Genomic DNA, 13,998 nt, shown 5'->3' with positions numbered 1-13,998 from the left:
TTAACAGCAATAAAGAGCCCTGTAAAAAGCTCCAGCCTTTCAGGGGAATTACATCGTTCATTCCCCTTTGATGTACCGCAGCTCTCTTGCACATCTCAAATCCTATGAAGTGAATTAGAAATATCCTCTTCTACCAGCTGCCCAGAGGCTAGAAGAAAAAGAAAAAAAAAACTGTGCAAAATCTCATGTTTTGGGGGGGATTTCAGCCATTCCTGGGACAAGACATCTCCGTTAACAGCGAGCTCGCCTGCCTGAGTCACTGATGTCTGTAGAGAGGCAGAATAGCCAGCCTTAGGTCACCGTGCAAACACAGCTGGGCCTGGAAATGATGAAAATCTGCAATTTTGTGCCAGGAAAGGAGCCCCTGCCTCAACACGTGGGGTCGTCTGCCAGACCGCCTTCCTCCTGGGCTCTGAGCTAGCCCTAGCACCAAAACCTCCTTGATAACTGCAAAAGAGAACCAGCACAGTGGTGCCTGAAGGTGATTTCTTCCCTCCTGTTCAAGTGGAGCTTGGTAGAGGGGAGGACTGGTGAGAACAAGGATGAGGAAGATAATGGAGGGGAAGGCGGCCAGGGAACACAGGGAACTGATATTAAGCATAGGATGACACAGGAAAACGAGGGAGGGCTTGGCTTGCTTTTCCCCATCAGGGCATCACTACTCCTGAAACAGGAGCTCTGGGGAGGATTCCAGTGCTTGGATCAGAGCTGGAAGACTCCCATTTAAGGAAGAAAAAGTCTAAAAGCAGAGCACTGTACCCTCTTCCCAAGGTGAGGCCCAGCAAAGGGACAAGAGTGATCTCCCCGCAGCCGTCTGAGCTGTTGTGTTCTTGGGGTAAAGGAAAGGAAGGGCTCCTGTGCGTTGGAAAAGATGAAGAAGGCTTTTGTCCCCCACATCCATGGAAAAGAGGTGCAGGGGGTGCAGGAAGGGACCTGGTGTGGTATGGGTGTGCTAGTAGCAGCATCCGTCTTGTACACTGGTTAAGTGATGAGGAGGATTGCTAAGGGAAGGGCTGGGTGACACTGCTGCTGGATGGTGCCACCTGGAAAACCACATCGGAGCACACTTCATGCCCCACGGGGCATCCCAGGCACAGGCAGAGTGGGATATTGCAGCAGGTCCAAGAACATAGGGAACGAGTGGATATGTCACCATAGTACCTCAGCGCTTGGCGGGGGGTACTGTTCGTCTTCTGGGATCTGATGGGGAAACAAGGGAGGATATCCCCTGCAATATTCCCTCCCCATCTCTCTGATCCACCACAGGACATGTAGCCTCAATTCAGCTGCTCTTTAAGGTGTGCAGGTTCTTGTTTTCCTCTGCTGGCCATCCATATAGTCACAAACACAACAATTCAATACCAAGCTGAGACAAGGACATTGGACCAGCAAAGTCCTTTACCCTGGGAGAAGAATTGGCTTGGCTCGGGTCTGCCTCCATCCTTTCTCTACACCCAGCAGATGCTACAAAAAGCACCCAAACTTCACTGGCAGAGACACAAAATTTCCTAAGCGTTTTTTCAATCTGCCAACGCTGGCAGCATATCAAGGCCTTAATTCACGAAACTACCCTTCTTCAGGCTGTTTGACTGTAGCGTCAGAGCTCAGATTAATTTAGGTACAGCTTTGATTTCTATCGCAAGTGATTTCACTTCTCTGTCACAGCCATATGTAGAGCTAACTGCTCAACGCGGGGCTGCCCTTTCCAGCTCCCCATGCATCAGAAAAGAGCATCTCAGATTAAATAAAGCCAAGTTTATGTGGAGGAGAAACCTTCACCTCATGGCAGTCTCAGTGAAAACTCACAGAAAGGAGCTTCTACCACCACAACCAGACAGTAAGTAGCCCTCTCCCGGCTCCAGTCCCCTATTAAACCCACATCTTCCTATTAGGAAGGGCAGAGTGCTGGCCGTCACCTTTCAACACCAGGCCGCAGAAAAGCAAAGGTAAACATTTGCCATTGATGTTTAGATTAAATTCTATTAACAGTGGGAAATTAAACCACTGGCAGCCCTTATGGGTCTGCTTTCCTCGTTGTCTTGACGATGTAAGGCCGCCTTGGCGAGAGCCTACCAAAAAATGGAACATGTCTAGGACTTCAAGGAGAAATATAACAATGGGATAATGTTCCCCTGTGGCACATGGAGAGGCCCCTGGTGGAGCCGGCTGTCCCCCTGCAGCCCATGGGTCCCACATGGAGCAGATCTCCACGCTGCAGCCCCCCCATGGGTGGAGGAGCCCCCGGTGGAGCAGGTGGATGTGGCCTGGAGGAGGCTGCGGCCCATGGAGAGCCCCTGCAGGAGCAGGCCCCAGGCTGGAGCTGCAGCCCGTGGAGAGGAGCCCACACAGGAGCAGAGGGTCTGGGGGGAGCTGCCAGCACCTGTGGGGGACCCGTGCTGGAGCAGTTTGCTCCTGGGGGATCGAGCCCGTGGGACGGAGCCATGTGGGAGCAGTTCCTGAAGAGCTGCTGCCTGTGGGCAGCCCACACCGTGAAGGAGCAGCGGAGATGAAGCGTCAGGGACTGACCGCAGCCCCCATTCCCCTGCACTGCTTGAGGGGAGGAGGTGGAAGAGGGTGGATGAAGAGGGGAAGGTGTTTTTAGTTTGTTCTGAGTTTCTCACTGCTCTAGTCTGCTAGCCATAGGCAATAAATCTCATTAATCTCCCTACGCTGAGTCTGTTTTGCCTGTGACGGTAATTGTTGAGCGATCTCCCTGTCCTTATCTCAACCCTTGAGCCCTTCCCATTTTCTTTTCTTTTCTCCTCCTCTCCCTTTGAGGATGTGGAGTGAGAGATGTGGTAGTTCTCAGATGCCCAGCTGAGTAAAACCACCCCATCACCTGTCTTCCAGCTGCAGTAATAGGGCTGAATGGGCCACGAATTTCTGATATTCTTTGAGTGTTGTGCTCTTGACTACAAGATGTGATCAAGTAGGCGTGTGACAGCGTGTAAGCCTCTTGTAAGGAAGAAAAGGAGTCGCTTCAGAGAGTTTTCTGGAGAGCTCACTTGAAGCTTATTGTAGATAAATGTGGGCAGAGATCAGAATCGACTGCAGTGCTATGCCTTGATGGACAGATGTGATCCAGAGTTTGGTTTCTTTATGGATCGTGAAGGGATGTATACGCAAACACCAGCTGTCAGCCAGGTAGAGATGTACAATGCTCCATGAATGGGCAGATCTGCCAGAATAGGTTTTATTTTGTCAAAAGGTGAGTCGAGAGCTCTGATCCGAACATATCTCCTTCTCCAGCCATGTCACCTTTGCTCTTTTCAGTGGTCAGAGCCAAAGAGCAAGCACTGGTCTGAGCCTCACAAGAGGCATTTTTGATAATTCCTCTCCTCTCTCCCTTGCAGCAGACCTTTAGTATTCTCCTTGGTACCTCAGTAAACCCTAACAGGACTTTCTTGACATGACCTTAAAGCAACCAAACAAAATTGCCTTTACATGGTTAAAGCACCTGGCCTCAAAATACTACCCAATATTTTACTCAGAGCGGGTTTACTTCCATCTCCTCCAAATGCAGATGTCTAAAAGAGGCCTAGAAATTGTTGTTCATCTCCACAGGGGAAGAAAGGATTGCTGCAAGTCAGTTATACAGATTCCCCCAGCAGATTTGCCCAGGGGAAGCCCATATCAGAGCAGGGTATGGCACAAAAGCCTTGGGTCAGAGCCCAGAAGTTGGCTCATCCTTCCTTTGATCTCACAGGCAGCACCTCTCCAGCCAGCGAAGGACCCCTATAAATTCATTCATGAGGCTCCTTAGACAGCAGCTTACACCAAAGCCCTGTACCCAGCCCCTTGACGTTTTGGAGAGCTCGGAGACTGCCCAAATCCCAGCTCCCAAGGGCAGGCCTCTCTTGATTGATATTATTTAGAGTTGGAAATGCCGTCCTGCCAGCACCACTTGGAAAACACGGCGGGGCTCAAGCTATTCAGCTGCCCATTCGCAGCCCATGTGGTGGGAATCTGTTGATAGGCTCTTGACAGAAGTTATGGTTTGTTTATCTGGTAGCTTTACTTTGTGCCTCCTACCCAACCCGGAAACCCTTCCTCTTCTAACCTCTTGGCCTGCTATTATACACAGACTAGTCTGCACGATAATTTTGGCAACCATGCTTCATCCTCTGACAAACACTGCGTAAAGCAAACAAATCAGTATTGTCATAATTAAAGCGAATTATTGGGTGGCTTATCTATACAATCCTAACAGTTCTGCCACTGCGAACGCCGTACCTGGCCTGCAGAGGTTTCAGCAAGTGCTGTAGGATATATAAATCCCCGCAACAGCAAAATTAGGCACAAAAACCCTGCTGCCTCCCACAGTTGGCAGGACTTGGAGGCCTGCAGGAGTTCTTCTTAAGGTTACCGCATGCCTACCAGAGATGAGAAAGCTTCATGCAATCATCCCTTTTAAACTGGAAGGCCTTTTTAGGGTTTCTTTAGGGGGGTTTAAGCCCTTTTTTAGACAATCCTCCAGTTTCGTTCTGATGTTTCCCTGAGGTTTACAAAAGATAAAGCACCTTCTCTGCAGCATCACATTCCAACCACGGCTCTTTGCTTTGTCTTTGTCTAACAGATTACTACACCCCACAACGCCAGATTCTTTTTTTCCTTTGTCCCAGCAGAGGTATTTGTAAACAGCAATGCATTCCTTCATTCCAAAAAAAAATATATTAAATGGCCCTGTCTCTTCCTGTCTATGAGGCATACTTCCACGGTCAGACTTGCAGCCTAGTGTTGGTGATCGATAGAGCAGCTGTTTGTCCTGCAAGCTCCTGGGGGCAAGAAAAATCGATTGGTTCTGCTGAGAGTATCTTGTAGGGTGACTTATAGCAATGCTGAATAAGAGGAGAAAGGGAGAGCCACACAAAGCGGGGCAGGAGAGCTGCACAGAGGTGTGCAAAGCAAGCACGGGTGGCAATGAATCCTCTGTGTGTGTGTGTGTAGTTATAACGGGGTGATGGAGAAACAGGGCAAGGATCCTGGATGAGACAGCTGCAGGAAGGGAAATCCTCTCTGTGTCAGGCAGCAGGAGCCTGTGGGCTGTTAAATACACCAGCAAATTCCTGCTGTGTGATGTAAATCAGACATCACCCAAAGCCAGGTCCAGAATCCATTGGCGGCCAGGCAGGATTTCGGGGGTTTGTGGTCTGTCCTGGGCTGTTCCTGGAAGTCTTTCCCACCTGCTCCAGCTGTTGGTGCCTTCACAAGAAAAAATATTCCTGGTCCCCTGCCCTGGGGTCTGAGAGAGCTGAACAACTGGCTGAATACCTGAGGACCCTGGCACCTTGAGAAGCCCCGATTAATGCAAGGTTAACGCAAGCCCAAAGGGGCAAGAGATCTCTTTATGCTCTCTCCACCCTCCTCGAGGACACAATTTGCTTCCCATTCATGGCAGGGTGGTTTTCCTCCGCAATCAGCAAAACACCTTTATGGATTAAATACGCTTTAATGGCTCTCCAGAGGAGCCTCTTTGACCACCTAGTGGAGCGTAAAATCACAGGAAACAGCCCAGAGAATAGAAAAAGCTGTCAGGACACAGCCATAAATATTCTATTGCTTCTTTTTAGGCTTTTAGGCTTCAGCCTAGGAAGTGGCTCATCTCTTCCGCCAGGAACAGAGGATTCAGCACTGGGCAGGACAAATTTTGAACCTCTCCACTCATTCCTCCCAGTCTGCCCAGATCCCCACGAGCTTTCGTCTGCCTTATTAGCAGCGTTACAGCCATTCTACCATTTCTTCTCAAGCCTTACTCACGCCAGTGTGCCCAGTGTCAGTCGGTGAACCAGAATCCAGCCCTTCCCACACAGAGGTGAGATCCTAAATCTATCCTAAAGCTATCACTTGACATGCCAGCAGCCACCGAGGGACTGTCACAGGAGCTGTCCCCCAGCTTTCCCTTCCCAGGCTTTCTGGAGCAGCTCAGAGCAGTCCCACACCAATTTTATTATGTTTAAGGAACTTTCCCAAGGCCACCTACGACTCACTTGCTCGGTCCAGGTGGCTGGTATCCTTGTTTTGCAGGAATTTTTCCATTTTCTCGTATCTCTTCCCTTCCCACGGGAACAGGATGCCCGGACGATGAGATGCCGCGTGGTATTCTTCGCTCACATGAGCAGTACTGGTTACACACACTGTTTAGGGAAATTTTATAAACACAACCAGCAGGTTTAAGGATTTTTTTTATTTCAATTAAACACTCGGGGATAACAAAATGCCAAACTCCTAGAAAAGCATTAGTAAATCAGTAGATTTAAACCAGGTCAAGGAATTTTTTTTTCCTTGGAAATCTTTTTTAGCTCTTTAAAATGCCACAGGGTGGGAAAAGCGAGGTTGGCTAAATTCCCCAAAAAGACTTCACTGACCCTCAACCATCTCTGCTGCATTGCACTGCAGCAAGGCAGGGACGATCTGCTCCCATCACTGCTTTCTACAGCTTTTTTGGATACCCTGCAGCAAAAGGATTTCTACAAACAGCAAAAGCTCACAGCACAGGCACAGAGAAAGGCTCCCAGACTGTGGCAGTGGTTGAAGAGGGCTGACGCTGCCAGCCAAGTAGTGACCAAACCAAGCACTGCCCTCTGCTGAACACAGTCCGAAGTCCCCACAGAGATCCAGAGGATCCAGCTCGCCAGAAAATTAACAGAGAAATCCTGTTTTGCTGGAAGGATGGAGAAAAACAACGCCCTCCTATATTAGATCATGAATTCCTCCTTCAAGTCTGGTACCAAAGTCCTGTATTTTGTGGTTTTCATGTCAAATCCCTGCTACAGGGTTGCATCTCTACAGTGCATTTAAGTACACACCGCTACATAAGGCTGCTATTTTGTGCTCACCATCAAATGTGTTTTGTATTGATCCCTTTCCACCAGCCACCCTGATTAAGGATTTTGGCAAATGTGTAAGAAAGAGAAAAGTTTCTGATGAGAATGATCACAGAAGTGCATCCAAATAGGCAAAGACACAGGGAACGTACTACATTTGAGAGGAATCACCCACTGAAAGTGATTTCTAAGGGACTTTGTGGAGTCTCCATCACAATAAGACAAGCCTGGGTGCCCTCCTCAAGGGCACACCAGCTATGGTGAGGAGGTGAAATCTCTGGCCCCATTCAGATGAAGGCCAGACTAGGTAACTGGAGTAACCTCCTTCAACTTCAGAATGCCAGTCATTCCCTTGTCTGACATACTTTGGGCTCAGTTTCCCTCACTGAAAGAGCCTGAGGAGCTTTGAGGGTGATCTCATGCATGACTTCATGTCTTGGACCCCACAGAAACCCTTGGTGTTAGGTCAGAGGTTGGACTCGATGATCTTGAGGTCTCTTCCAACCTAGACAATTCTGTGATTCTGTGATTCTGGTGGGTTCTTCCATCCCTGAGCTCCAGCCCAAAGCTGGCAAAGGACCACACACAGCCAAGGGCAGGAAGGATTCTTGTCCACCACCAACAGCTTTTTGTACACCTCTTCTGAGACCACCTGTCCCCAAAGCTCTGAGGGTGAGGGGTCAGTCACCAGTGCCCCCAGGATGGATGGATGTTTGCTCCACACACTAATTTAGAGTAGGGCAGCCAAGCCCCAGGGCACAGCACACACAGATTCCTAAGGATTCATTTATTAAAGCTGCCAGCTAGGACTACCCTTGGCACCATCGCTTGATTTATAGCACACTTCTCAAAACAGCCCAGCCAGCCTGGAGCCAGGAAGGGAGCAGAGACCCAACAGCACAGCTCCGTGCCCTCCTTCTGGGACTGAAAGCAGAGATTTTCCCATCCAGCCACCAGACTGGTCCAGATCCCACCCCAGGTGCCTCATGCCTTGAGCTGTGACTTGCCACCACTGGTTTAGCAGTCACCATGCCACTTAGCTGAGCTGGGCTGGTCTCTCAGCATCCTTGTGGCCTCTCCTCTGGACACACAGTGCAAGAAGTGCCTGATACCTCCCTTGTCTTACCACCCCAGAGACCCCAGGGTTGCAGACTGGTAACACACAGGGTTACAGAATGATGGACACCTCCTTATTCCACTGGTGGGCTTCCCTGGCATTTCAGAGACATCAGCCCATGCTTGATGCCCTCAGGAGTTCAGACATTTTCTAAGAGACTGCTGCAGTTGGTCCACTGTGCTGCTTTTAGCTGCTGGTGAAGAAAAAATATCACATCAGAGCTTGTGAAAAAGCATCTTTAATGCAGCACCAGGTGAGGGAAAATAGATGTTAGCCCCCATCTGGAAGGAGGATGGAGGCAGAAGGCTGCACATCTCTCCTCAGGGCTCTTCAGCACTTGCTGAAGGGGGGCTCTCTGCCATTTGCTGGAGAAGCTGGCTTTACCAACACAACCTACACACAACACATTTCACCCTAAACTCCCACCCCAGACCCCATATCCAGAGCCAGGCAGCCTCCTTCTCCCCAGGATCCATCCCCCACAGCTATGGTGGTGGCACCCCTTAACAAGCCTCCAGTTGGACTCCACAGAGCCAGGACCACGGGCTGAATCGTTCTCCCTCCTAAATCATCTCAGCTTTTGCCCATGTCCTCGGCCAGAATCCATCCCACTCTCCACACCACGTTTCTGGTGCAGTTTTAATGGTGCTGCCGAGCCTTGGATCAGAGAGGGGGATCTGCTCCCAGACTGAGGCGGGCATGGCCGTGCTCACGTCCCCGGGCACTGCGAGCTGGGATCGAATTTCTGGACCTTGCCAGCGGGACTCATGAAAAGATGGCAGCAGGATTCCCTGCCCCAAAGACATGGGGGAGGCTGAGGGGAGAAAGGAAAGAGGGAGAAGATGGGAGAGAGAGCGGAGAGCCGCTTCCCGCCATGGTCGCAAGATGGCGCTGCGGGAAAGGCCGAGGGCCGCCATGCTGACGGCGGTGGGGGGACCCTCGGTGACAGGAATGTCGGCCCCTCGGTGGCAGGGCTCAAACATGGTCCCCACATGGTGGCAGGGCTCAGACACTGTCCCCTCAGAGGCATGCTCCTTAGGTGTCAGGGCTCTGACCTCTTCAGTGTCAAGGCTCAGCCCCAAACCTCTCCCCCCACCCACAGTCAGGTGTGGAGCCACGGCAAGGGCACAACAGCCATGGGCAAGGGGACAGCCACTTTGTTGTCCCCTTCCCTCAGCAAGAGAGCGGACTCAGCAATGGGGGAGCCCAAAGGTTGTTCCAAGCATCCCCTGCTCCCCTCCATTTGAGAGGTGAGGGACGGGGACACCCAGCTCCCCTTCACCCACCTCAGCACATAACACAGCCAACATTTGGCCCCATGCTCTCAGCTATTTTGGGTATCAAACAGCCCCAAAAGCTCCCAAAGATAGCAGCAGCCAGGCATATGTCAAGGTCAAGGTGGTAATTGTCTTTGGATGCTGCACAGGGGCAGCTGTGGTGGTTTTACAGCAGCCCCTCTAGCTAAGCATGTGGAAGGGATGCGGCCCTGTGACAGACCCTACTTGTCTTTGGGGGGTGCTGGCATCTTTACAAGAAAAGTTCCCCTGTTCTTGCCATGGGATACTGTTTCATAGGTGACCCTGGCCTAGTCCTGGGATAACCCTTCCCATTAGAAGTCCTTCCTCTTTAACTCCCTCTGGCCCTGATTCTGTCTAAATGACTCCTTTTGTCGTGCAGATACATGGAGAAGCACTGGGTCCTGCCTCGCCTGCCAGGCTGTAGTCAGTGTCCTAAACATACCTGGCTAGAGCTGTTTTAAGGCTCTGAGGCTCTCATCCACCCCAGGGATAAGTGGTCTAACCCCAGACCTCCAGATGAAGAGCAGTTAGTATCACTCCTGGGTGCACAACAGGACCCAGGACTTGGAAATGCTCTGGGTATCACACAGCATGTGTGGGAACCCCTCAGCTCCAGGGAAAACCCGCACACCCTGCATTACACTTTAGCAGTTTCCTGTCTGAAGCTGTTTTATTTGTCAACTTCTGGGATTGCTAGTAAATCAGGGGAAAATAAAGCTATGACTTATCCCTTCCATTCTCAGACACGCAGTGCGCCTTCACTGGGAATTTCCTTTGGGTTACCAAGTCACTACAGAAGGAAAAGGAAAGGTTCTGGTGGAAATAAGTCACCACAAATCAATCCTGTGAACCACTTGCTATGGAGTGCATCTCTAGACCAGACCATCTGAGTCTCTTTGTGCATTTTCCCCAGGCACTATGTATGTCTGAAAGAGCCCCAAGAAGCCCTATTCAAAGTTTGGCTCAACCACCACCCTCCATGTGCTGTACAAAACACAACAGAGCATCCCAAGCAGTTCTCAGTCAAGGAGACACTTGAAATACAAAGGACTAAAAGCCTCCAAGGACAATGTGCCATAGCAAAAAGGCAGGAGACAGCAAGTATCTTGCCAGGGTCATGGGTCCCTGTCAAATGATCATAGAATCATAGAATATCCCAAGTTGGAAGGGACCCAATGATGTCACCCTCTGCATTACAGAGAAGGAAGGACCCAGCCCAGTTCCCTTCTGACGTTAGGTCTGACTCTGGGATAAATTTTGGGGGTGTGGGCCATTCAGAACACTTCTGTCTCCTTCTAAAAGCACAAGTGGAGTGCTTGCCCTTCCCCACAACTGGCTATTTTTACTTGGGCTTGTCCAGTGGTCACAGGGAAGGGAGAGAAAAGAGCCCCCAGAATAAATCAAACCCAAAGCCAAGTTCTGCATCAAGGAGGAAAGGTTTCCTTCCTCCTAGCAGAAACCCTGAAACATGGGAACAATTTAACATGATGAAAACAGCGTGTAGCTGAGAACAGTAATGGGCATCCCCTTCCAATGCCCTCCTGTGGATATCAACAAATCCCACATCCTCCCAAGTGATCAATATGTTCTTCTCACAAAATAGATCCCCCCATTTCCCTGGTCAGTCCAAGCTCCCCGAGACTGTGCACAACACTCTGGGAACCAGCTGGTAACCCCCGATGCTTAATTCCTCCTTGGTCTCCCTTAGGCGTAAAGACTTTCATGTCTTCGAATGCAGCAAGGGAGCAAATATTTCCATTATCTCCTTTCTCCCCCCCGATTGCACATACCTCTCCCCATGACACATAGCCTGCTGCAAGGCCACGAGGCATCCATATGCTGGGAACATTTTGTGATGTTCCTTTCCTAATCCATTTGAACCCTAACAATTTGACAGGTCAGGCAAACCTAACAGGTTTTGCTACCAGCTGGCGGAGCAGAACAGAAGAGCTCATCCCTCTTTAAGTAGGACCCAAAGGAGCAGGAGGCCACCCCAGCCTCCAGCCCTGTGAAATGCACAATTCGGTGGGCTGCTCGGGGAGACAATCACCAGTATAATCCCAGAGCCTTCCCTATCATTCACACTCCTTTGGACAGGGCACGTAACTTGCCTGTGATTCATCTCGGCAAGCTGCCACAAAGGAAGAACATTCAAAATGGCCCACGATGACTCTCCACTGCTTCGCTCCAAATCAAACAAGAGAAGCAGTGGCAGCTGCAGAGCCTATTTCAAAACACAGAGCCCCGGTGAAATGGTGACACAGCAATTCGCCCAAGCCCAAAACACTGCAAGGCTCTGACATAAGCAGCCTTTTTTTACAGCCCAACCTACAGAGGCGGGGGAGCTCGCCTGGCTGGTGATTTGATCTGTTTCTGAGTGACAAGTCAATGGAGAAAAATGTGGTGGTGCCTCGCAGTCAGAGATGGTTGCACGCAGAAGCCAGGCAGCTCCAGAAATTGCCCCTTTTCCCTTTTAACACAGTATTTGTATCCTGGAGATCCTGCTGTTATTTTTTAGGTAGAGGACCCCCCAGCCTTACAGAAGAAATTTATACTCCAAGGAGGAAGTGCAGTGAGTGACTACATCTGGCCAAATAACCATATGGAGAAATGATACTTCTTTGGCACGGCTGTCCTGGGGCCCTTTATAACCTCTATCCTAAAACACGGCCCTGCCCTTCCAGATCTTACTGTTTTCTCAGCATTCTTGCTTCAACCACATTAAACCTGCATGTTGATACTGAGAGTCAGAGTTAAAACAAATGGATTTCTGTGTAGCTTCACTCACTTTGACGTGGTTTAGTGAGCACACTTTAAGTTCGCCCCTCTGGGTAGTCCTGTTTAGCTTGGAAAGTTGGCTCTGCAGGAACGAGCTCCCCAGTAATGGATCCGTGCTAGTTCTTTGTTCCAAACCACAGTTTTCTCTGTGCTTTAGTTTAGTATGGCTTTAGAAGTGGGAGTTCTGAAAACCCCAGTGGGAAGGATTAACGTGTTTCGTATTTGTAGGGTGCTATCTACATCCTCGCTGGAGATGATTTCAACACAAGCGTTGCTTGTATCTGCCCTCCCCTGCGTTTGCTGACATGGGATCAACCTAATCCTCTACCCAATCACACCCATCTGGTGAGCTGAGCCTAACCCTTTAGATCTGAGCTGATACCAAAGCCATAGTGCGGGAGGGCAGAGGGACACGTGGAGCAGGGCACATCCAGCTACACCCATCCAGGGAAAGGAGCCGACACAAGCCGGCAAGAGCAGAATGAATGGGGCGGGGGTGTTGATTAAATAGGGTGTCCTCAGAGGCTCTGGGGTTTAATGGCAAGTCTCTGGCAACTGAAAGGAGGTGGAGAGGGCTAAAAGCTCAAACAGTGGCCGAGGAGGTGCTCAGCCTTCATTCCATCCTCAGTACGGACAGAAATGGGGTACAAATGTCAGCCCTTTTGCTCCCTTTGAAGGAAGCCTTTGTGCACTCGTCTGAAGTCACTGACTTCTCCAAGGTGCTTTCAGTTGTGGTGGTTTGCTTGGAGAGTGCCCCCAATTCCAGTTCTGGGAGAAGGTTCAAGTCCACCCAAGGTTAAAACCAATCAGCGAAATTAGCAGCGGCTTCATCTCAGTTAACCTCAAATTGCCTACGTCTACACAGACGCACCTTGAAGCAATTGAGCTCAAGCTTTTCGTTGGCGCCGGATCAAGGCCCATAAATTTGCGTTTGAGCTTGAGCTCGCACTGCACATAAAGCTTATCCAGACAGCAGGCCCACATGAGCATTTACGAGCCGCTTCCCTTCCTCTTTCCTATTTCCACAGAAAATTGCTGAGGAGTGTTCCTGACAGCCTTTTAAAGCACAAGCGGTCAAAATATATCGGTACGGTATTTATAGGCTGTTGAAGCAGTATAAAATAAAAATAAGAGCCTGCTCCTTTGCTGCAAAGCTCAGATTTGGTCTGCAATAACACGTGCTGTTTGCAAGCACAAGACATTATCTGTGCAGAGGTTATATTCACGTGACAAGTGGTCAATATAGCAGGGGGCAATACTTGCAAAATGTCCCTGTCACCGTCACCGTTCCCAGCATTTGGAGGCACGGAGGTCATCGTGGTTGCATTCGTGGATGGATCCAGCTTTGGCCACAGTCCCATTGCCTTCTCCACCAGGAGAAGCAGGCAGATGAAAAAAAAAAAAAGGGCTGGGAATTGCAGCTAGGTGCAGGGCAGGAGCTGCTGATGCAATTTGTTTGTACGAACTTTGCTTTGGGGATTGTCCCGCCTTGCGTCATGGCGTCGAGAAGAGCCTGATGGCCCGTGTGGCCTGCTAGATCTGATTCAACCACCGAAGTTTGCAAAGACCTTGAGGTTTTTTGCAGATCAGCACAAACCATTTTATGGGGTTTTTTTTGGTTTTTTTTTTTTTGGTCCTCAGGAGCATTGTATTGCAAGATGCAACCCTCGCTCTACCTGCTCCAGTTTGCCCCAGCTGCCGGTCCCTGGAGGCAGCTGAGACCAGCCAAAGCACAGAATAATTCTTGCCCTGTGCTGCAGAGGATGGAGCCTGCTGAAGATCCCTCTCTGAGTTTGCTCTGTGGACTCTCTGCCCTCATTAAAGCAGAAAGAGATCTCCTCTCAGTGCCTGTTTCCAGTCCCTAAGACCAGGAATCACATCTTTGCTCTTGCTGCCATTGTGGCTGTTACCACTGAGCATTGGGAGCATCCCTTCTCAGGAGGAGTGGGGAACGGAGTGAGAACACATCCATGCATCTTTG

This window comes from Anas acuta, chromosome 2 (genome assembly GCF_963932015.1).
Source record: "Anas acuta chromosome 2, bAnaAcu1.1, whole genome shotgun sequence".
Lineage (NCBI taxonomy): Eukaryota > Metazoa > Chordata > Aves > Anseriformes > Anatidae > Anas > Anas acuta.
Note: the sequence above shows the minus strand (reverse complement) of the source record.